Genomic DNA, 25289 nt, shown 5'->3' with positions numbered 1-25289 from the left:
ATTAAGGGAGAGATGCATCCCAGATTCATTAGAGACAGTTAAACCTGATTCATCCTGTCTCCAACCACTCCCTGCCCTGTCTCCTCAAAAGGGAAAATACTAAGGCGTTCTCCATTCAGGGTCAGGTGTCAGAGACAGATCTGCATAAAACCCAGCTTCTTGTGTGAGTCAGAGTTGTTTGGGAACTGCTTCAAGCTATTGGAAAAAAACAACTAGTTTATTAGCTGGGGTGGCTCTCAAGCTAATCCACCTCTACTGGAAAAGAGGTGAGCTAATGAAAACTTGTAATATGACATTAAAAGGGCCTGAAAATAATTCCAAAGTGCATAATAATACTTAGCATTTTTGATCTTCAGAGCATCGAACAAGCAGTATCTAAGTAGTTCTCACAACCCTCCTGTGGGGTACTATCCATGTTTAACAGATGGGGAAAAGTGAGGCACAAAATAAAGTAACTTGCCTAGCACCAGAGTGTCAGAGACAGGACTGAAGTCAGCAGTTCCTGCCTCCTTTGCTCAGACCTTAGTTCATGTGGCTTCCCTCATAAGCACACAACTATGCAACAATTCTTAGTGACCAGGCTTACTGACATGTATAAAACTATCTAATTTAATTTATAATAAGCACATCCATGGCTTCAATGCTTTCACATACTACTACTCCCTAAAATACACGCTTTTATTTCTTCATATAGGGTTAAGTTACACATTATGCTTAGACCATACTAAGGGCATTTAAAATGTGAGCATCCACACACTAAAACTCCTTAACTTACGCTAAGTGCTCTCTGCATTTCTCAAAGTTCACTTGCGCCACTTCAGGCAAGGATTAACTCTGGGCCATGCTACCTAATTTGTATTAGAGTAACTTCAGTCTGCTCTGCAGAGCTAAAATGAGCAATTTTCAGTCTTCCAGTATCCCAGGATGCACTTCTCCCAGCTCCTACCCTTCTGTGTCCTGGTTCTAGCTATGCCCCTGCTCACCAGTTTTCTAGCAGCAAGTCAGAGCTGTACAGGCAAGAAGCAGTATTAATCCTAAATATGCAACTGCTCACAGCATGTTCTAACTTTAACACTGCTTAACATTCCACAGATTTAGTATGGTCTAAGTGTAATGTGTAACTTCGCCCATATAGAGAGTGAAGAAGAAAAAGGAACTCCCACCCAGTGGATACTATTTTCCATCTGAAACTTCACAAATGTTATTCTACATACAGGCATGAGCCCCCTACATGGAGGCAGGTACAGATCCTCCATATGCCTAGGAAAGGCCAGTGGCCAGATTCCCTCACTGAGCATCCTGGATAGGGATCTTTTCATGGCTTTTTCTACACCCAGTACCCCTGTGGATTAGCACAGATTGGGGACAAGACCTATGCTCTTATCTCCCTGCTTCTCTGGGAACCAGTGGACACCCAGGGAAGGAGCAGTCATTACACTCCCTGAATCATGAGGTCTTTATATCAGTAATGGGAGCAGGACAGGGGGTTATTATGCCTTCCCATGTAACAACCAGGCACAGCCTAGACCTTTGCTTGTGCACATGCCTTCAAAGGGTTGTGTATGTGCATAGCTGGAGATTGAAGGCCTTCTTCTGTTCACATAGGTGCGAGTGCCTGAAAAGTGTGTGCAGGGCATTTGTATATGTACAAAAGGAGGCTCCTTTGAGAGGGATTCCAGATGAACTGTTTGGCGCTCCATTTGGTTATGTTTGCCAGGCATTTAAGGCTGATGGAGAAACAAGAATCATTAGAAATGGGAAAGAAAGGCACAGGTCTGTTGTGGGAGCAAAGAGGAAGTTGAAACATCTGAAATTTTAGTGGCTCAACATGACTTGAAAAAGAGTTGGTGATAAGGGGGACTGCACCTAATGGCCACTGCTATATATCTTATTCAAATGGGCTGTATTAATTTATTCTTGTGGTAGGTCCCACATTTTATTTTTAGGGAGATGGGGGATTTCTCCCTTGATTGCTCCTTTGATCTTTTGTTTAAGGACAAGCAAGACTTGGAGACATCTGGACTCCAAGGCCTCTGGGATTAAGGCCTGTACATAGGGTGCCTGCCATGGATCTGGAAGTATCTGAAGCCCCAGGCTGAAGAGTCTGGAAGGGAGGATACTTGCTGGTGGTCGTACCCTACAGACTTGAATGACTGAGCTCTGCTCAGTTGGTAGAATTCAGAACTGATTTGACTAATTTGGCCTAAAACACAAAATTAAAGAGAAAAAAGCATGTTTGCCCAATATAAGCCATGTGTTTTATAGTCATGATCAGTGTTGGTTACATTTAATCGATGTCATAGTTGGTTTCCATTACTGAGTACATGCTACTTTTGGCAGCAGTTTAATGATAGCCAATGTATTTAATGAGGTTTCCTTGTATGTAAATGTAAGATGAAGGGCTTTTTCCCCCATGCTGACTAGAGAAAAAAACATAGCATGTATTCAAGTAAATATAGTATTATTACTATAGCATGTAAAAGCGCTGGCTGTGTATCATGATTTTATTGTGCCAGACACAGAACCAAAGAACAGTCAAACACAGAACCAAAGGACAGTCCCTGCCCCAATATCAGAGCATCATGTTGGTGAATTTATGAGCTCATGCTGCATGCTAGACAATAAACAGCTATATTTGAATAATATTTGAGTTAAAGCCAAATGGGCTCCATGATGGGCAGACTGGTTGCAGATAACATAAGAGTTTTCAGCAAGACTCAGCGTCAGAGGCAGTCTCCAAAGCCTTAGCCATGATAGAATCAAGCCTATATAATGATAATTTTCTTCACTGAAGTATATTGGTTAGAAATCTGCTGTGGCATGCTATGTTTTAACCAGGCGGTGCTAATTTTCAGGGATACTCCCTTTCTCCAGGCTTGTTATATATTTGGTATAATGTCTTATGATTCATAATGACATAAAAAGGGGCCTGTCAACTACTCTGGGCACCTCAGACATTATTTTAAACAAAGTCGTATCACCAACAACTCTAACTCTGGCAAAATCCTCCCACACTGCAATCCAACTGGGAAGCCTTTCCTAACCATTCTTCACCTACAAGACTCTTCAGATGTCTGAATGAAAAGATGGGTAGGCCTTGCTCACCTGAACGATTTTAGACCTAAATGCCATGCTTGTGCCATGGTTATGGGACTAGCTATACCTCAGTCCCCTTCCTAGTTTCTCTGTGTGCATCTACACTGCAGCCAAGCCTCTTGTTACCACTTCTAGGGTGGGATTCCATAATTTTCCTGCTGCTAGTCTAGGTCCTGAGCTATAGTACCCTATGTGTCAAGCATACTTATCGGACACTTCCAGTTGAGTTCTGCTTCTTTTATTTTTTCCCTTTGGGAGTCTGTGATGGTGCATACAGTCACTGAATGCACATTTAAAACAAATATTGCTTGCTTTGCTGAAGGAGTAAAGCATTAGGGAAAAGAACTTAAACCTAAGATCCTCAGATACCCCTCCATGGGTCCTTTGCTCCCCTTAGCAGCTGCCCTTCTCTTCTCCTTTGTAAACAAATTCGTTGGATTTTCAGTAGGCACAAACCTTTTCTCTGGCATTGTCTCTTAACAATCCTCCATTGTTTACAGAGAAGTGACTTATCTTGAGCCATTAATTTCTTTCCTATTTGTTCCTCTTTATAGTCCCTACTACAACCAATCAGTATATTCATACAGTAAACACAGAATTGGAGAAAAAATATGGCTGGAAGGGACCTCAAGAGGTCACCTAGTCCAACTACCTGCTCCAGGCAGAAGCTTCCCTATTTACACCATCCCGAATAAACGTTCACCTTACCTATATCTAACACTTCCAATGATGAGAACTCCTCAGCCTCTCTCTCTGTCCCAATGCCTATCCAACTTTATCATTAGAAAGTTTCCCCTAATATCTAACCCAAATCTCCCTCATTGCTATTTAAGCCCATCACTTCTTGTCCAGCTTCCTGTTGGAACACAGAACAGTTGGTTGCCATCTTTTTTATAAGAACACATTTTGTATTTTGAAGATTTATCAGATCCCCCATCCTTTTTTTCTTCTCCAGACTAATTCCAGTTCTTTCAACCTTTACTTTTATGTCATATTTTCTATGCCTCTTGTCATTTTTACTGTTCTGTCCTGGACTCTTTCCAATGGCTCCCGCCAGCCATGCTTCAGTTACCGGCAACTTACACTGCCACCATGTGCACTGCCCTGCTTTTTTAAGGCATGGCTTTTTTTGACAATGGGATCTCCCAGTGACACCAGGAGATCTTGCTGTCAAAAAAACCCACACTGGCCTGCATGTGGAACATGTGCGGTGCTGCAGATGGGTATGTGGTGCCACATACTGCACATTCAGGTGTGCAAAGCGGGCCCTATTTGATTCGGATTTGGGCTGAATCGGAGACAGTGATTCGATTCATTGATTTGGATCACTGTCCCTGATTCGATTTGGCCGAATCTGCATCGAAAGATTTGATACTGATTCGAAGAATCAGCGATTTGAACACAGACACAGCTTTAAATGTTTTTCTACATACCTCAAGGTACCAACGCACCTTGTGAATGCTGCGATGCTGGGGCAGATTGAGCGCCCCACAGGAGCATGGGGGGGGCCCTCCACATGCTCAGTGGCGAAGTACTTCCAGTCCACTTCCAGGTCCACCAGGGAGCATGCGGGGGGGCCCCCTGCCTACCCCCAACTCAGCGATCAGTCACAGGGGGACTCTGGGTGCTCTCCCAGACCCAGGGTCCCCCTGGAGGCACCAGTCGCTGAGCTGGGGGTGGGGAGGCCCCCCTGAGCGCTCCCCAGTGGACCTGGAAGTGCTTCTGGTCCACTTCTGGGTCTGCTGCCAAGTGCACTGGGAAGCCCCGCCGCGCTTCTGTGGGACGCTGCATGCACCCCAGCATTGCAGCATTCACGAGGTGCCTGGTATCTAGAGGTATGTAGAAAAAACATTTAAAGCTATGTCTATGTCCGAATCTCTGAATCTCTACGAATCAATTTGGAGGGTTCCGACTTGATTCAGAGAGATTAAAGGGTCCTCAGATTCTATTCAGTTTCGGCCACTGAATCGAGCCGAATCTCCACTGATTCAAACCAGGGACCGAAGATTTGCACAACCCTACTACACATCTTTGCTCATCTAGACATGCTTAGAGGGTTCCCAAATTTCTAGGGCAGCTCCAACTCTATCATAGCTTGTTTGACACGGGCCTGTGAGAGTAAATACCCTACTAATAGCTCTTTCATTGATAGAAAGAGAGAACTCAGACTTAAATGACTATGATGACGAGTCAGACTTGATGATCTGCTCAGGTTCCTTCCGACCCTACCAGCTATGAAACTATGACAGCAGAATACTTTAAGGCAGATTAGGGCTTTTTAACAGGGCAATCTGACCCAATTCTGTGGGACATTTAAAAAGAAAACAAACTCTTGTCCCATGCCAATAAAACCTTGAAATTTCCTGCAGAACAGTATAGACCATAATAAGCCCTGGGATGTTTCTGGAACTAGATAAGCTGGGCCAACTTAGCCAGAATCATGTACAGCAGACCAGTTTAAAGAAATAGGATTTAAGAAACTAGTAACAAGCAAGTAATATTATATGTGACAGAATATTAGAACTAGGCTAAAGGTGACAGCTGCTGCAGTAGGACAGAAGTAGCTGGATATTTTAAGCTCTAAATTAGTAAGAACTAGTTTAACCACAGAACAGCAAAATTAAGTATTTTTAGCAGATACATCTAACATATTTGGGGTAAAACGGCTTCATATTATTGGTAGGGTAATAGAAAAGAACGCTATTCTTGATCAGTAGTCCTCTTTCACTGAATTCTTACTCGGGTTGAGTGTGAGGGATCGCGGCTCGTGGTGAAGATGTAACATTCTTTCAGGCTAATAACCATTTTAGCATTTTTAGGTTTCTTAATCATGTTATCATTTGAGTTATTTCAGGATTCTAACCATTTTAGCATTTGTAATTTTTGCAAGTTCTTAAGCCTTTTATTATTTGGAATTTTAAGCATTTGCACCATTTTAGGTTTTAATTGTGCTATTTTTTTTAAATCTCTTTTTCAGATTTAAGAACATTTCATTGGCTTTACGTTATTATAAGACTTCCATTATGACTCACTGGTATTGCAGGATTCTATATTAACTTACTAGATTTTCAGGTTAAGAGTTTTCTTAGTGTCTTCTTATAACCAGTTCTTTAGAACACCTGATTTTGTTGGGACAGGGCTCTGAAACCTCCCATGGTCCCTCAGACTGTATCAGGACTCAATACCAGGAATTCAGATTTTTATTTAGAAAAAAAATCAAAATAATAGTGTTTTGACTTTTTGAAATAAAAAGGTGGGGGCTTCTCAGTCTGTCTGGAGACTTCAGAGCCCTGCTTGCAGGTTCCCTACCATGGAGTGAGGAGCATGAGGCTAAGAGCCCCAGCTCAATCTAGGCCTCCCACAGAAACCATATTCTTGGCTTCAGCAGACAGCTGCTGAGGTTAGTGAACTGACAGGCATCTAAGCAGGTTCCCCAGGTTTCTTTTCCTGGTTCCTGTTAGAAGATTTGAGAACGCCAACCTGTTCTTACATATGGGCAAGAAAAACACAATACTCACAGCTACCACAACTCTTCAGTGACATCCTGGATATCGGCATTAATTATTTAGGATGAGACTGTCAAGTTTTCAGCATTTACTAACCTAGCTATTTATGTGGAAAAAGCTGAATTTTCAAAATTAAGAGCAATGGGGCCTTCTAGGAACAAAGACTTTTTCAATTTAGCCTCATCAGTTAGGTGGCTAAATAAGAGAGGCTGGAAACTCTACTCTCTTGAAAATTTACCTGTATTTTTTTTTATCTCTTTGGTTTTATATTAAATTTTATTTTGAGGCACTAAAGTCATGATTAAAAAATGTAAACATCAGTGTTTGGTCAAATATTGTAATGGCTGTTTTGGACAGCATTTTGCATGTGCACACAGATCTTACAGAATCTCACACTCATGAACAAATTTACTCTGATGAGCAGTCCAATGCTTTAATGGAATGTCCTACTAGTACAAGGGTACAATTCCTCATGAACAAAAGCACTTGCTTGAAATGGCACGTTTGACGTTCAGAAAGGACTGGCAGCAGTAAGCACGTAATGTCTCTACTATGAGCAGAAGTAGAAAGGAAAAAGAAAAATTACTGTACTTGAAAAGCACGAAATGCCAAACCAAGAGCATGCTTGCATCTGTCAAATCCAATACAGTATCTAGTAACTACTGAAGCTGGAGGAGATCAAAGACCCCCTGATTTCAATGTATGTTATATAGCAAGGCTCTTATTTTCCTCTGGATTCAGGCACACTGTCTTGAGTTATGCCTTGTCTGTATGACCTGGCTTGCAGGACACATGCTTTATTTTAGATCATTCCCACTTGCACCATTAAATGTGAAACTGCATCTAGTAAGCAGTGGCAGAAATTGGACCACTGACTTCATACAGGTCAGAACCTTAGCCTATTTTTCATCCAGGATCCTCAAGGTAGGGTTTATATGCATAGAATTCATTGGCTGCAAGGAAAGGCTAAAATGCTTGCTTAGGATACTGTGCAGTAACAGGGAAATACATGTGGAGTTGATCACCTAAAAATCCAGATGCAGCTACTGTTTGGCATCTGCTTCTGCTGTTTCTAATTTTGTTCTTCCTGAAGTCAAACTGTTGGACCTGCAGTGTCCACTGTTACCAGGTGTGGTCTTTCAGCCTAAGGAAACTGATAGGTTGTGGCCTAATGCCTCTTCTGTGCCAAGTAACAGAAACATAAGAAATGACAGTGGAGCCATGAAATATTCCAGCGTCTAGTGCAGAGCTTATGGGGAATCCTGAATAGTTCAGAAGGATCCTGAACATTTTGTCTATGAAAAAAGGAAGATAAGAGGGAAATGATTTTTAAGGAGAAATGGAAGTCTCCCCCTCTCCTTAAAATTTGTACTGAAAGGGAATAAAGAGAGTGGAATAAAGCTCTAACAGCCAATCCTGTTCTCCTACTGGATAGCAGAACGATCACTGAAGAGGCAAACTTAGAAAAAAAATTCATTTAGGTTAATTTTCTTTTTTTAACCAGTATATGGTATGCATAAGCATTGGAAATGCTACAAAAAAGTGAAGAAAAAAATCCAACAATTTTCTTGTAAAAATAATTTTTCATTTTCAGTTAGTTCTAGATGGATGAACTTGGTGTCAGGAATGTAAAGGTGTATCAATGTAAAGGTGCTCTTTTACTTTTTCCATTCAGCTATTCTCCCTGGGTGCATCTACATGCTCATTAATACACCTTTGCTATTGTGCATTAAGTTTAGTACTTCTAATATGAGGTACTAGATAAAGGTACAGTAGTTGTGCACAATAGCAAAGGGAAACTTTTTTGTGACACTTAATGTGCAGTAGACTAATTCTACTTCACATTAGCTCATTAGCATGGTTTTTGCCTTAACACACTAATGCGCTGTAGAACAGTCCACTGCACATTAAGGTGTCTCATGTAGACAAGCCCCCAAGAGAGAAATATTGCAAGAGAATGGTATTGTAGGATTTTACTTACAGTCCAAACCTGGACATGATGAAAAGTACAATAATGCAACCATATTCTTCCACAAAGATGAAAAAGTGAAGCAGGTATTTCAGAACCACAGGAAAGTTTCATTTGGGCTTTGGTGAAGGTGTTTAGTTACTCCAACTCACTCATTCCTCCTACATATGAGGCATGGAAGAATCTGTCAGGATTGGAAAGCTTGAATACTTTGGTTTAGGTGCAAGGCTGAATCATGGCTAGAGTTTAAGTTTGCACTCAATGGTGCCAGTCTCTCATGAACTATATTCTTGAGATTTGGCTGCATGTAACCTGGCCCACTTGGTTGTGGATGTAACCCCACACCAAATGGTATGAGGGTTCCTAATTCCAGATGGTCATAACTTGAAATTAAGAATGAAAATGAGAAATTTAGGATGTACACTAGGGGGCCTGGGAAACCTGCCATTACTATGCCCCTAAGCAGAGAGGCTCCAAGCCCTCACATTCCTAGCTCAAGCCAGGGCCCTGTGACACAGAGGAGAGAGCCTAGAAGCGTTGAGCTTGGGCTTCCAGCTTCCCAGGTCTTCCAGACTCCTTGGCAGGAAACCAGACCTGGCTGTGTTTCAACAAAAGTTCACTGAGACAAAGATGTTTCCATGAAATGTTTTGGTTTAGAAAAAATTGGCAATTTCTGAAAAACCTATTTCCTTGGCAAAATCCCAAACCACTCTTTTTCTCTTGCACTGAAAGACACACAAACAAAATGAGCTGGATTCATATTTCGGCTTGGATAATCTGCTTGACGGAAGCCATTTAATTTTTGTCTAATGCTGCCTATCAGTGCAGTGAAGAAAAACAAAGGGAGGGGCTGGGATTAGAGGCCATCTGAAATGTAACTGGACTAGCAGTAAAAAGAGCATCAGGGTAGAACTTTACCATTGGATCCCATTTGCCGAAGTCTCTAAGTGCCTTGGGAATCTAAGTCCCATTTCCAAAAGTGACTGAGGAACCTAGGCCCTGCTCCATAAAGGAAATTAGGCATCTCACTCCCCCTGACCTATTTGAGACTTGTTCTTAATAGGCCGGGCCCTGAAAGGAATTTATCAAAGGGCTGTAGCCACCTAAATACCTTTTGACATCTGACCCCAACTTCTGCTTACTAGATGAGGACTTGGGTCTTTCTGAAAATTTTGCACATCACCTAAGTATTGCTTTCTTGCCTGACCCAGAGCCCAGGAAGCAGTCACTAAGGGTATGTTGGCTGCAAGGTGCTCTTGAGGCTGCCACTGGGTTTGGCCTGGGTAGAGTGGGAGCAGGTGTGTACAGTTTAATCTTTGGCAGCAGCTGCCAGAGCAGCCAGGAGCCAGACATGCCCTAAGGGGCAGAATTCTGGTTTCCTTTGTACATGATCTCTGCAGGTCCCTTCTAGCCCAGCGTCTCTACGGTTTCTGTGATCTAAGTGGATGTTTTCTAGTTATCTGACTGACTGGCCTGGTCCCCTGCTTTACACTTTGGACACACAAGTTCTGGAGTAACTGACTGGGGAGGAGGACCTTCCCATGCTTTACCCCTATTAGCTGATTGCTTAAGGCATGTACCCAGGAAGCAGGAGAACCTGGTTTCAGGCCTCTTTTACTCAAAAGGGGCTTCAATTTATGTCTTTAGACTTCCTAGCAGAGTGCTCTGCACCACAGGTTAGGCATTACCCAGGATCCCCTATCCAGCACTCCTTTGAAGCTCCCAGACCAGTATCTATTTCACTCAGCCACTTGCATCTTGCTCTCTACCTCTTGGCCCCACATCTCTCTCTCTCTCTCGGCTGCCCAAGGGGCCAGCCTCAAAAGGAGCACCAAAAGGGAACCTGGATAATACCTTGACCAGTAGGGAGAGGGGAATGTTAGAGCTGTTTTCTGGGAAGTCAAACACACAAAGGTTTGAAATCACTCTGAGTGAGGGTGGTGGGGGAGGGACCTGGAACCCAGGTCTCCAGCTTCCTCGATAAGTACCCTAACCATTCAAGTACTGGGACTAAAATATGGGAGGGCCACCCTCTATCCCAGTCATTTCTGGGTCTTAAATGTACACATCCATAATGGGCAAATATAGATAACCACATATGTGTCCAGGTAGTGCAAAGGCTACTTTGCATGCTTACATAGCTAAAAAGGCGCCATATAGGCAAGCAAACAGACATAGGATTCCACCTTAAGAGTCTTTCCATGTGGTCTGAACGGACTATGGATCAAAACCAAGCTCCCATCTCAGCTAATAAGCCTATTTTGCTTTCAGTATGAACAGATAAACTATGCTTCACTTTCAGTGACAAGCAGGACAAAAAGTGCTAACGTGGATTTGTATGAGCAAGAGTGGATTTAGAGGGGTGCGGTTGCCTGTGTCCCCCCCCCCCCCCACACACACACTTTCCACTGGTGGTGCCTCCAGCAGAGCCCAGAACACCATACAGCCTTTCCTTGCCACTGGAGCCCAGAGCCCAGCAGGGGATACCAGGGCCTGGGCAGGGAGCAGACACAAAAAGGAGGGACTCACTTGCTGCTACTTTTATCTGCAGCTGACAGGCATGGGAAAGCCCCAGAGCTGCTCCTGCCTGCTTCAGCCATGGGGTTTAGCTTAACAGTGTACCAGTATTGGCAGGGGACAGTGGCAGTGGTGCATGGGTTTCCTCTTCCTGCACCTGTTTCGTATTGCTTCCCCACTAAGATCCCCACTGGCCAGGAACAGGTGCTCTAAGGAGGAACCTGCCCACTGCCACCACTACTGTCACTGGCTGACAGAAGCATGGGAGAACCCAAGCCACTCCTGCCCTGCTGAAGCTGACAGCTGCAGGGAGTAGCTGCATGGGGTGCTGGGCTTGGCAGGGACAGCGGTGTGGTGGTGGGGGACAGTTCAAAGGGGATGGGAGTGAACAGGGTGCAGGTGCATGAAAGAGGATCCCACACACTACTGTCACTGTCCCCAGCTGAGCCTACCACCCTGCACAACTGCCTCCCATAGCCACCCCTCTGCTGATCAAGTGACAGAAACAATTATGTGGCTCCTCCCACATCTGACATGCCTGGGAAGGTGGCAACAGGAGGCTGGCCCTCCCTTCCTGCACCTGTTCCCTGCCCTGAGCCCCAGGGACTCCAACCATACCTTGCCCCCATCCCTCCCATAGTCCAAGGGGTAGTGTGCCATACCCCTTTTACTAAGTCCTAGATGCACCCATGTATATAAGTAATTCATCTACAGCTTCTCAATACCCATACCCATGTTTTGGCCCAAGGGGATTCTTCATCCATCCTGCCAGTCACACAGAGACTCTCTTGGGTACCCATTTCTCTCTAACATCCTGAACCCAGGGCCCATGTAGGGTGTTATGCATGAGAAAATTACTCAAAATTTGGTCAGTTGTGTCTGACTAAGGGCTATTCACACTACTGTAATAAAAAATGATATAGAGTCTAAAAAGAGGGTCATAGAACAACTAGATGAAGTTTCAGTGACCTAGGAGTATGTCTCAGAAAAGCAGGTGTGACATGAAAACAGTTTCTCATTTTGATGGCTGGACAAATGATTTCCAAGGAATGGATTGCATTCCTGTATAAATCATAAAACTGTAACTCCCTTGTCAACCAAGTTAAATTAAGTTTAGCATAGGTATGCTGTGTTCTGCATCACTCATCACTGAAAAAAATAGTGTTTCTTTTCCAAGTTAAATAAACATTGGTTGTGTTGTTTGGGAATAAATTATGTGAGTAGGTCCTCACGAGGATTTTGAAATTTTAGATTCAGAGGTGTCTGTGTAGTATCATCTGTAGCATTGTACAAAAGGCATTGGCACAGAAGGCTCAGACCAAACGACACTGTCAGGACACTGGCTGTGAACATTCAGGGCATGATGAAAGCCTAAAGATAAGTGACCTGATTCTGCACCATGATGTCAATGGGAACATTGGCAAGATTTCAATGCACATAGGGCGAGGTCTCAAGAGAGGTGGGAAGATACAGAGGAGTGCAAACTTTCCAGCATGTGAAGCATTATAGATGTTGGGTTTAAAAGGGGAAGGTTTGGATTTTTAGAACTGGGAATTCTGTTTCAGTCTAATGTTTCTTCCCAGTAGATTGGCCAACCATGGATAGAAGGTCAATGAAAACCCATGAGCTTGAGTGATAGACCAGGCCTTATGTGGACAGACCAATCAGTAGGGTTGGAAGTAGCTTTTACTGTTTGTAACTTCTTGAAGAAAGTTCACAAAGTCTCAGATGTGTCTTTGCAATAATGTGCAACATCATTTACTTTGCTGACCACAAGCAAAAGAAAAAAAAGTTCTAAGAAAACATTTTCATAACTGAAAAGACTTACAATTACAAAGTCACAGCTTAAATTCTGAGTTCATGGTGCTGCTCTTGATGTTGTTCCTTTTATCTCCTCTACTCTAGTAATAAAGTCAATAACTGTGGCTACTCTCACAGTAAGTGTGGCAGGTTCACAATGCCAAACTGAGATGTATGATTTGCAGCAGCAGCTGGGTTTGTGGCGTGATTTAGGGCTAACTCCCTGGCAAATTCTACTGCTGACTCTGCTGGCATGGCTTCAGAGGCAGCCTCTGGGGTTGTTTTGAATTCAGGCGATTGCTGGTTTGGCCTCTTTCTCATGTCTTCTTGGACATGGTTGCTCTTTGTCTTTTTATCTGTGACATGCATTCCCATTGGTACAATTAGGATCTTCACAAACTCTTTGTTTCTAACTTGGGAAATTTTACACAAAGTATATTTATGCTAATTGTATACGTAAAGTGCACACAGCACAACTTGTCTTTCCCCTGAGGGCAGGCTTTTAAAAGGAAATTTGTCCTCCCTGAGAGTTTTGGTGGAGACAGAAACACTTGAAGCCAAAAAGACTTCCCCCACCTCAGAATCTGGTGGCACTGCGTACCAACAACTCAATATATATCTGGCTTTTGGTCTATTTTAAAACATCAGCTCTACCTTAAAAATTCTATGATTCCCATCTAAGGGAATGTGTCTGCTGCAGACCTGGATAATGTACAGGTCCCAACTGAGCCGGACAGACCTCATTTCAGAGCTGCATAGGCTCAAAGGCATCCTTGTGATAGCACTTAGAAAAGCAGTCCATGGCAGGGCTGCAAGGAAAGCAGCAGCTTTGTTCTGTGTAAAATATTGAGGTTTTCTGATTTTGTTTTCATACTGACACCGAGCGTGACCTTTCAAAATGCTTCCTGGAAAAGCATGAAGAGCCCACACCAACTGAGCTAGCAGCACAGTGCTTAAGACTTTCACTTGATATACGGGAGACCTAGATTTAAGTTCTTGCTCTGAATCAGGCAGAGCAAGAACCTAAGCTTGAGTGTCCCAGGTTGAATTCAAGTGCATGCCCTAGCTACTGAGCTACAGATTTTCTCACCCTGACTTCAGAAAGATGCAATTATCTTCACAGAGTCCAACAGGGAAGCTTGAGAGGTTGATGTTATAGCTGGATGATTAGGGTACTCATCTGGAATGAGAAAGGCCAATTTCAAGTCCTTGGTCTGAATTAGGATGTCTTTCCCCATCTGAGGGGAGTACCTTAACTCTTTGTTCATTCTGTGGTGGATCTCTCTGCGCTTCTATTCGAAAGCTCTATTTCAAAACTCTCCCCAGCACAAGGTTCATTGAAAGTGAAACACTTCTACAAAAAGCTTTGCTTTTCATAAATTCACATTTTCCATTAAAAATAAATCCCAAACAGCTCTAGTCAGCCCTACTCAGTCAGAGGGAAGATTTTGGAGTCTTGTGCTTCCATCATGCTCTCTTGTGGAGCTTCAGTTTCCCATGAACAAGAAAGAAAAAGGGAAGGAATAAATGGAAGGTGTGATGTCAGTTTTCTTGTGTAGCTTATATAGTATTCTAATGATGAAGAACAGCTCACTGAGTGCTACTGTGGGGCTGCTAGTGGGGGCTTTCTTGTCATTCACTTCTTTATCAAGTCTTATTTCCAAATAAGATTTTTTTTTCGTCTATATATACCAATATAGCATTTTGTTTCCTTTAACACAGACCCACACTCTAATGAAGACAGTTAAATAGAAACCTGAAGGGAGGTGTGGGAAAGGGCAGGGTTGATACAGAGAGTTAATTTGGGTATCTGTCCCATCTTTTTCTAAGTTAGCTCAAGTCCTGAAAGCTACCCAGCCCCGTAAGTGCAGTGTTTTGTGCAGGGCTCATATAATGTGCTCCTCAAAAAGACTAATTACCCTGGGTAAAGCGCCATGCTAATGTGGCTAGATCACTTCTACTACCCATATCTCCCCAGGGTATGGCAGAAATCAGGAATCAATCTCCCCACCTACTTTCAAACATTTCCCTCAACATACCTTAGATTCATAGATTCATAGATGTTAGGGTCGGAAGGGACCTCAATAGATCATCGAGTCCGACCCCCTGCATAGGCAGGAAAGAGTGCTGGGTCTAGATGACCCCAGCTAGATGCATGTCCAACCTCCTCTTGAACACCCCCAGGGTAGGGGAGAGCACCATCTCCCTTGGGAGCCTGTTCCAGACCTTGGCCACTCGAACTGTGAAGAAGTTCTTCCTAATATCCACTCTAAATCTGCTCTCTGCTAGCTTGTGGCCATTATTTCTTGTAACCCCCAGGGGCGCCTTGGTGAATAAAGCCTCACCAATTCCCTTCTGTGCCCCCTTGTATTACTAATACCTTGTATTAATGAAAAGCCTTGATCTTGCAAACACTTATGCACCAAGTTGCCTTCCATAAGTATCCATATTGGAGTCATTTAGGTAAGTAATGTAAAGCTTGTGAATAAGTGTTTCTGTGATCAAGGCCACTGAACTGCATAGTCTCCATAGTACAGCAAGTAGCCCAGAGTGGAATGCTTGCCCAGCCAGATGTGATCTGGGAACTTCTGTCCCCTAGTCCTGCAGATCCCCAACCAGCTGTTCAAGTGGTTTTACTTCCATGATGCCCTCAGTCCCTACTGGCCAGCAATAATAGCATGCCTGTCTCAGTGGCAGTACTATATTTTGCTCCTTCAAAGGGAGCCAAAGAGTGGATGGACAGCAAGTGTGCTCCAAGCAAAATGATCCAATCCTGCCCTTCCTCATGGTGGACCCCACAAAAGTGCACTGGTCATGCAAAAAGGTGCAAGTTTGCCTAAGATGGAAGTGTGACCAATAGCTAAAATTAAAAAAAAGAAAAAAAATGGGAGCAGGGAGAGGGAGAGAGAAAGAAGGACTGATGAAAAGAAATATCGAAGGCCATGGCAAAGTCCATAAACTTGATCCTTTTTGTATCTGGAATAAATATTCCTTCATATCTCCAAGGATTCTTGCATTTTTTTACACTTACTCACTGGGGAAGGAAAACCTTAGGCCTTGCTAGCCAAATCGCCTATTGAGACTTGTAGACATTTAAACAAGAAGCGAGAGCCACTGATTTAGGGCAGTAGTCTGGGGCTTGTGGTTCTTGTCCCTGCTTTGTCACAGTTCCCTCAAGTAAGTCCTTAAAGCTTTGCCCACATAAGGAAAGTAACTGGTATGAGTCTCCAGAGGGATACATTTATTCTGGAAGAAGGGTGTTTGCACCCAGGGTTATTACCGTATAATTAGGACCATAAATTTCTTCATGTAGGGAAGTTCTTAGCCCCCCTCTGCAGTGACTTGAGATACCCAGGTACCAGCCTTTGCTGCAATAAATATTTTAATATTTCATTCAAAAAGGAATAGCTCCAGTAGGTGAGGCTGAGGATCCTGTCCCAGAATAGTTCACAGCCTGTTGATGAGGTCACTCTCTTTTTTACTCTCTAGCCATATAAATCCAACAGCCAGCACAAGGGATATCCGTACACAATCTTGTTCCTGAGGTCCTGCCTTAAAATACCCTGGGTGACCCAGAAAGTCTGCACTGGGCATTAGTGCCTACATTGATTTATTTAGACCTGGGGATGGACATGCAGCAATGTTTAGGTAATTCCCTTGATCCTATCCCAGAATGGCCATCTGAAGTAAGGGTCTCTTCACAGTGTTAGGGAAAGCTAGAGTCAGGTTAGAGAGCTTCCATCCCAAGACACTGCCTCACCATTCCTGCTTGCTTAGTGCATATGTGAGGCTACATGTTGTCCAGTGCAGGCCACTAAGGTGGCCAGGACCTGCATAATTGAAAGCAGTTTCAGAGCTTGAGCCTTCAGTCTCTGGCAGGTCTGACAGCAGGTGCTGTGGACAAGTCCAGAGCAGCCTCATGGGTGAACTTCCAGCTCTGGAGCACATCAGCAGGCTTGGGTTCTTGGTGTGTGCTCAGCCGTGTTCTCCCAGAGACCCATTGCTGACACAGTATATAGACAAGCCCTTAAGGACTTACATCTGGGGAGTGCCAGAGCACAGTTCATCCTGGCCATACCTCCACTCCCTGACATGCCTCCTACCTACACTCTCTGCCAGATGACAGAGAGCCACTAAGAGGCTCTATACCACCAGGGTATTTTCCTACAATAGGGGAATCCTAAATATATGGTTTCTGCTTGCTTTAAACTGCCACAAGGCAGGACCAGGACCTAGCCTAAATATGTTAAGAGCATTAACACAATTAGCATTTTATTTGAATTAGCACAGGTTTTAATTTCTCAAATTTTGTTCAAGCTGATGAAAGAAACACCCATATTATAGGCAAAATGCTTTTTTGTTTGTTTTTTTAATACATAAAGTAAGTGCATGGTGTTGGATTTATGGCTGAGAAGGTAGCACATAAACACTGTTTTGGACTCTAATAGCTTAGCACTTCTGTGATGTGTGAATGAAGTCCAGCAGACCCAAAAGCATGTTAATCTTATGTTTTTGATCTCTGTCATTAATGAGATGCCAGCAGCCTGAACTTCAAAGCCTGAACTGATACAGATAATCTTGTGAAAGGCCCTCTGAATTTCAAGTCAGCTCCCAGATTAAAGTACTGGGGATTAAATAGACAACAGAAGCAGATGATGGAAGAGGCATTGCTTGTTTGATACTCCTTTGATTTCATTTTAATATTCTTTTTTTTTTTTTTAATTTCCAAAGGACATTCTATTTCTTCCTCTCTATGACACAAAAAGATTCACTTTGTCTGGCTTGGTATCCATTTAGGAAAAAGATGCATCGTATCTGACTAGGAAAGAGATGAAGCATCTACAAATTTATCTTCCTTTCCTATCCAGGATGTCTGTAAGAACACTGCCATTCAGGGCTGAAGTGACAAATATGGAGCAATGTAACAGTATCTGTGCTGCTACGTAGGCAGAACTTGCATTATAAACTGCACAGGCAGTAAAATATTATGCTTCCATTCTTCTGAGGTTTATTTCTTTCTAGAAGCAGTTTTAGAGGGATGGGGGAGGGGGAAGATGACAAGAGACCACAGGCTATGAGAAGCATGTTATAAAGTACATGAACATTAGTTTCATGTATACAATTATGCTTTGAGTTGAAAGCATGTAATTTTCAAGGCGTGTCTGACCAGGAAACAGAACTGAAGTATTTTTATATTGGCCAACCCTGCTGAGCTACAAAACAAAACAAAGACAAAGAATCATTATAAACGTATTTCTTAGTTGCTATTCCAGCAAGTATATTTAAAAGAGAATCAAAACAAGGGTGATCTCATTTTACTTTATACATTTTCACTGACTACCTGTCTTGTATGCATACCAGCCCAGCTTCTGGCTTTTTTACTTTTCATTCCATCCAGGAAGAGCACGTACCAACTGCAGAAACTTCCTTAGCCCAATGAAGGGTTTTTGAACCTGAAAGCTTGCTTAATAATTGTTCTCCAACTATTTAGTTGGTCTAATAAAAGATATCAGATTCACCCAAAGAACCTTGTCTGCCTATGTCCTTAGACCAACATGGCTACAACCTACACCTCCCATAAGGGTGAGCTCATGAATTTAATTTGAATGACCCAAGTTTGTTTGGTAGAATCCCTTTGGTATTAAGTAGAACATCCCCAGAAACTATATTGGCAGCTGTTGAGTACGTTGACTATACCTGGTTCTACTGATTTGTTCTTTGCTCTACCATAATCATGGCTTAGCACTACTATTGATCCCCCTAGTCATCACCTAATTTAACCCCCTTGTACCAACAGAACTCCAAACATTTAAAAAAAAAGGGGTAATTCTCATTATTCCCACTTTAGAGAAGAAAACTGAGGCAAAGGAATGTGCTGTGACATCTTCAAGGTTACACAGTAACCAGAACTAGTATTAGAAGCAGATTTTCTCACTCTATCCTTTTTCCCTTGGCTATGCTACCTCCCATTACATGATATGAACTGTCCCAGAATAGCCAGTAATCCAAAATACACCTTCTGAAAGATATAGGTCATGAAAGGTTCAAGGAGCCTTATACCTTCTGGGCTAAATACAGTCAAAAAGCCCAAGGCTGAATTGATTCATTCTTTGCAGGTTAACCTAAACCACAGAGATTAACAACTGGACATATATTTAATTTTGATTCAGGAAATGCAGTCAGCCAGAAGCTGGGGGCTGCTAACGCACGGCTCTCTGGCACATGGCCAGCATGAGCTGTATATTCACTTCTTCTTGCTACCCCCAAGGTCTCTGGGATTTACAATCCAGAATCACAACAGCAGGACTCTACAGGGTTGCTCATCAGTTCCTCTTCCTGCTTCCAGGTGCCTCTGGGATTTGTAGTCCACAGTTGCTGCCAGCAGTAACTTTTAGTAAGTTTAGGAAGGCAGGACAGATCTGTACTCAGGGGAAGGGGGGTTTAATTCCCCCCCCGCTTCCTGGCCTCATACCCCAGCCAGGGATTGCCTGGGGGAAGCAGTCCCTTCCTCCCCTCTCCTGCCTACCTCCCATTCTCTGCTGGAGCAGCCAGCACAGCCAAGCTCAGGGGTGGAAAGCATGCTGGGATGCTGGGGGACTCTGGTTTAATGTAAACTAGAAAGGGGTCTGGGACAGAAGTTTCATAAATTGGTTTCACCCAAATCAGTTAAGTCTGATACTATACATTCAACCAGGTTTATCTTAAACCAGTTTTGGTCATTTTGAAACTGGTTTATGTGCACTGAGCTTCTGTTCTGTTACAGGTTTAAACAGTTTTTGATCACTTAAACTGGTTTGTGTGTAACTTTTGTCCCTAGCCCAGATGATCGTATGGCAAGCCAAAACTGAGTACCCAGGCATCTGTGATGAAAACTGATACCCCAAACAGGGCTGACTGTCATTCAGCCCCCATACCACTGCACGAGCTGTGAAAGTAAGTGACTAAGCTAGAAATGATGAGGGGGGGACTACTCAGGGCAATGCACATGCATACAGAGAAACTGGGTTACTGCAATTGTCTTGGACCACATAGTTGTGGCAAACCTAATGTTTAAGACAAGGCATGCCTGGATCTGTACCTCACAAACTAACTAGGGATTTTAAAACAATGGCATAAGATAATTGCTGTTCACGAAGACATGTGTAAGGGCAGTGGAGCAAAGACTAAATGCATCTAGTAATTATGAGAGACAGCAGGGCACACATATTCCCAGTGAAGCTGTGGCATGGCATTGCAAGCCAGCAAAAGGGGCAATAGCTGGTTTAAATACAAAAATCAAGATGTCTGAGTTGATAGTAAGAAAATTGAATAAACAGGAAAAAATGCATTTCATACACGAGAGACTAGAAAGTCTCATCTAGGAATGACCAAGTTCTTTGGGTAAATCTGGTATCTTTTATTAGACCAACTCAAATAGTTGGAAACATTGTTTTTTTGCAAGCTTTTGGGTACAAATACCTTTCATCAGGCTGAGTAAGCATTTGCAGATGGTCTGCGCTAGGGATGTGCACCTTGGTAAAGTCAGAGAGGAATGGAGACACTTGCTGGACTCCTTTGTGATAGTGGTCAACCACCTCAGTGGAAGAAAAAAAGTGTGCGATGAGCACACTTTTATTGTGTCTGAGCCCACAATAAATCCTCAAACTAGATAAACTAGATTATGCAGACAGGCAGACAGACTATAGCCTGGGAAGGATCAGAAAAAATGCAACAACAAAAATAAACGCCATTAAAAAGGGGAGCTAGTCAAAAGTAGAATTTGCAGGAGAAATAAACCTAAACAATAAGGGAAGAAACAAGGCAAGAGAGTTTTGAAGATGAGTTACAATACTTGGAACATGAGAATGGAAGCAAGGACACAGAACTGCTCCCGCTGGGACAGATTTAATGAAAGGGCATTTAATGAAAGGGAGGCTATCAGAAAGAGCTCACTGAAGACGGACCAAGAGACAGAAGTCAGATGATCTGATATTCACAGGATCTACACCAAATTACCTAGAAGCTGGTCTAAGGGACACTGCCACAGCTGAACAAGCAAATATAGCAACTAAAGCTGCAATGTACTGAAACAGAACTACCAGCCTGGTGGCACTGGGAGGAGAACCTGAAATGAGAGTTTTGGAGAGCTTGGCTATAATCCTTAACCAAGCCTCCTCTCCATTACTTTGAGGGGTGAAAGAAAACTTATCTGTCTGCATCTCTTTGAAAATCTCTTTTCCTTGCCCTTTCTCTTGAAGGACCCTACTTGACTATGCTGGTCTCCAGTCACACAGGGTACAGGCAGCTGCCACATCATCATGTCAACCTAGGACAGATATTAATTTGCACTCTTGTATGATTAGCTGAGTATTTCATGTCATGAAATATCAAATTCTCTTGGTATTTCCCATTTCTTTCCTTGGACCACTAGTGCTAAAGAACTGTTGGTCCTATGAAAAGGAGATGCCTTGGGTCCTCCATAATACCCCATAAGGTCTCACATTCACACAAGTGCCAATGAATCCAAGTTCATTACAAGCTTCAGAAAGAAATCACAGATCTCTTTTCTCTGACTTCGTGGGTTCAGTTGCTATATTCACTCTTAGCTCTTAAGTTGCCTTTAACCACTCAGCTATTCAAATTAATTGCATTAATGATGGAACGGCCACAAAGCTGAAAGTGTTTGTTTCCAGAGTAAAGATCTCTTATGACCAGCCCAACAAAGCTATAACTGCTATTATTAAATTTAAACATGACGTTTGTCCCAGAAGATTGTTGAAGTCTATGATTAACCACAAACCTTAATTTATGCTTGCCTATTTCTAAACTCTGTCTGCTTCTAAATTCAGGCTCTACAAGCTTTTGTATGTGGAGGAAAAAAGAAGCAGATGTCATCAAAGTAGTTTATTGACTTGATTCATTAAAACCAGCAGCTGTCACAAAGAAATAGTTTCCTGGAGAACCACTAGCCAACAGCATCCTCTTTCAACCAAGCCCGATAGAAAGCTGAGATAACCCTCTGCTTTGAATGTATCGTTCTTATACGGCTTCCTTTTTACAAGCATTTCTTCGTGTGTGTGGCTATGCGTGGATAGAAAAGACAGGGCGGAGAGGATGGCTGGTTCATAATACAGGGAACACTGATGTATAACACAACAGTTGTTGCACATTCCTCTTTTCCCCAAGCGCCCTGGCACAAGCACGTAGCCACTCAGAACGAAGGGCTGTGATTTAACAGTTTTTTCAGCCTTTGTCAGTCTCATTTTGCAACTTAATTCTCAAGATAGGAATCAGGAGCACACTGCACAAAGCTCACTGTACTGCAGACCTAACATTTCCCATTTCACTCTCCAATTGTGGTGTTACAATTGAAGCCTGAAAGCAGTCTGAATTGTTCATTTACTTGCAACACAAATAAAAACCTATTCAGGCCCAAGCCCCTCTGAAAAGTTCTCAATTCGAGGGAAGCGGTTGTAATAGGTATTCTTTCCTCAAATCATTAATGGTTCCTCCTCAAAAATAATAAAAACCCTTTCACTTTTTAAATAAAGTTATATATTGAGCAGGACTCTTGCAAAAATGGCTAGACTCTTGCTACAAAACTGAACTGACGATGGCTTTGAACAATGATAAACATATTGGGAGACTGGCATGATAACTATATAAGGATAATGCTTTGTTAAAACCTCTGAGTATGGTAAGGCAAAAAATGACAGTGAGTTAAACAAAGCTCATCTTGCTTCTTAGGACACCAAAGTAATGCTTAAACAATTGAGGTATTTTATAGTATGTAATAAAAGTAGGCTTAATTCTGGTAGTATGTCACGCTATTACGTTCTATTTTTATATATAAATTACATAATATACCTGCCGATTCCTGTTCTGTTATAAAATTCTTTTTGGTATTGATTTATATTTTTCCAGAATGCTAAAACACTACTACTCTTACTTCAAAGACTCTAGACAATATGAGCCAGAGATTTTCCATCAGGGAAATTTAAATTTAGCTCACTTGGCATAGCTGCTGCCCATCTTCCATGATGGCTCCAGGCAAAGTTATCTGTAGGATATATTCAAATACCAAAGAAGAATTCTTGAGCTGGGCATCCATCCAAGGAGTAAACTGCTGTCCTAGTTAACTCAATGGGAGTCTATCTACCATGTTGCTAGGTGGGCCATTCAGAAGTGGATTTCAGTTGGAAAGATTCACAGTATGTTAGCAATGTCCCCTGAATAGGCAGGATGGGAGCCTTTTCCACTCCAACTATTGAAGTGGGGCCACTGGACAGCCATAAATACCAGAGTCTTGGTGCCAGAGAGAGAGCATATGCACAAAAGTGCAAGCAAAAATAAGCATACCTCTGTATTCCAATTATGGGAATAGTCAAATGGGAGAAGATGAAGTCTTGTCCCCCTGTGGTGTGTGGCTGCTGGAGCAGGACTAATTTAGATCACTTGTTGGAATTTAGGCATCTAATTTCCACTTGGTCCCTTTTAGATCCCGACTGAACCAATCTGGATTTGTTCCTTATATCAAAAAGGAGCCAAATTCTAATGTTTTGATAATTGGGAAGGTTCTTCTCCCTCTTCTTTTTAAAGATACATGTATGACTACCACATTCATCCCATTCATTACTGGAAGGAAAGTAAACACTTCTGAATAACAACAGCATTTATGCAGCATTTTTCAGTCTTGGCATGCTTTACAAACATTAAGTAATCCTCGTACCTACATGTTGTAGTCCACATTTTACAGTTATGGAAGCTGAATCAAAATTCACCTATTTGTCCAAAGTCAGAGAAAACCAATGTCAGAAATGAAGTTAAGATTCAGCGGGTCTTGCCTCTCAGTCCTGTGTCAGAACAGGTTATGCCTCTCTAATCAAAGTGCCCTTTTAACAGAAGAAAACTTCACCTTGCCTCCATGGAGCTTAGGTTGCTTCCATGAATTTCATTAAAGTACACTGGAAACAAATGTTCTCCAAAAGATCTCCCAAGAAATACTACTAGAAATATACCTTCTTTCCTGAGGTCAAGGTGGAGATTTAGGTTGGTGCTACCCATTGCATTTCTGCAACAGGCAATATTTTCTTCTTTCCAGTCCTCACTGCAGATTTCCACAGCCTGTGCAATAAGTAGAGCATGGATGTAATTTTACAGAGAAAACAGAAATGATCAGAGAGAAAAAAATCTGTTCTAGTAAAAATATTCATTTTCACCTACAAATGCTTGACTTTTATACCTTTGTGGCTGAATTTAGGACTTTTAGTGTTTAAAGAACAGGTAACTTAAAACTAGAAAATATGAAGCATTTATACATGTGCTTCAGGAGTGGGGGGATGGGGCGCTTTAAATTAGAGCGGCTCCAAAAACTGCTCTAATAAAAGCGCCTGGAGCATCTCCTGTATCAGTGACTCCACACTTCAAAATGGCACTGGAGGCACTTTATCTACAGCTTGTTGAACAGCCTGACCATAGGCTCAATCAATTCATGGCTTATGCACAGGGCACTTGCAAGGTGCAGTGTTCATTGGTTTTGGCAAATGTAACAGTTAGTCAGCTCTCCCTTCCTGCCCTCCCCTCCCCACACACACATAAATGTGAATGGTAGCTTGATTTCCCTCTATGGCATTTAAATTAAATATATTTCCACATGAAAAAGTAATTAAACAATTTGGCCCTTCTGAAGCAAGTCTCACATTTAGGTAAAAAAAATGTTCTGGAATCTTGTTATCCATAGTCCAAACACTGCTATTTTGTACAGATTTCTTGAGATTTGGGGAGCAGAAAAGTATAAATTTTTGTTGTTTTATTACAAACAATGAGCTGCTGCTGTAGAAGTGAAAGAGAAGCCAATACAAACCATAGCTGTATTACTATTGATCACCTCCTGTGTAAACTGAAAATAAAGTATGTCATGGAAACAATAACAACAGTCTGCCAATAAAGCTGGCAGTTGAGATTGTGTCTCCAGCAATCTGTACATCTGTCGAAGTCTGAGGCAGGTGCCTTAGGCTGAATTCAGCAAGGAAAGAACTTTTTTCAACCATAAGAAGGTCATGTTGTATAAACACATTTTACCACTTTTTAAAATGTTTTCCTAGTAGTGTTAAAGATATCCATGAATAGTACAGGCTTTTTTTCTTTTACCATTGAGGTTTAATGGAGCTAGTTTTGACATTGAATCCTAGTCAAAGCAAGAGCTGAAGTCTCCCGGAACAGAAAATGGATGTCAAATATTGCATTTTGCATTGTATACCCAGGCTGTACCTTCAAGGAATGATTTTGCTCTGATTAATTTGTGAAGCCACATTGGTAAACCAGGGAAGAGTACAGAGTCTAGTAGGAAATAATAACATCACATTTGACACAAGTTGTTCGCCCCTGGATACCCATGTTTCTAAAGGAAAAGGGAATATTTA

At 42.3% G+C, this 25289-nt stretch overlaps 2 long non-coding RNA genes across 5 annotated transcripts in view; one reads left to right on the top strand and one right to left on the bottom strand.

The window, feature by feature from the left end:
• LOC132250947 (uncharacterized) overlaps positions 1-25289 on the bottom strand; it is a 227778-nt gene that overhangs the window by 25851 nt on the left and 176638 nt on the right. The window contains exon 5 of the long non-coding RNA XR_009462694.1: positions 23886-23991. This is a non-coding gene — a long non-coding RNA (uncharacterized LOC132250947). The remainder of the gene's footprint in view (positions 1-23885; positions 23992-25289) is intronic.
• Positions 1-25289, top strand: part of LOC109285871 (uncharacterized) — a 310547-nt gene that overhangs the window by 195943 nt on the left and 89315 nt on the right. The window lies entirely within an intron of this gene.

This window comes from Alligator mississippiensis, chromosome 5 (assembly GCF_030867095.1).
Source record: "Alligator mississippiensis isolate rAllMis1 chromosome 5, rAllMis1, whole genome shotgun sequence".
In the NCBI taxonomy this organism is placed as follows: Eukaryota; Metazoa; Chordata; order Crocodylia; family Alligatoridae; genus Alligator; species Alligator mississippiensis.
Note: the sequence above shows the minus strand (reverse complement) of the source record. Positions and strands in the feature narration are given on the sequence as shown.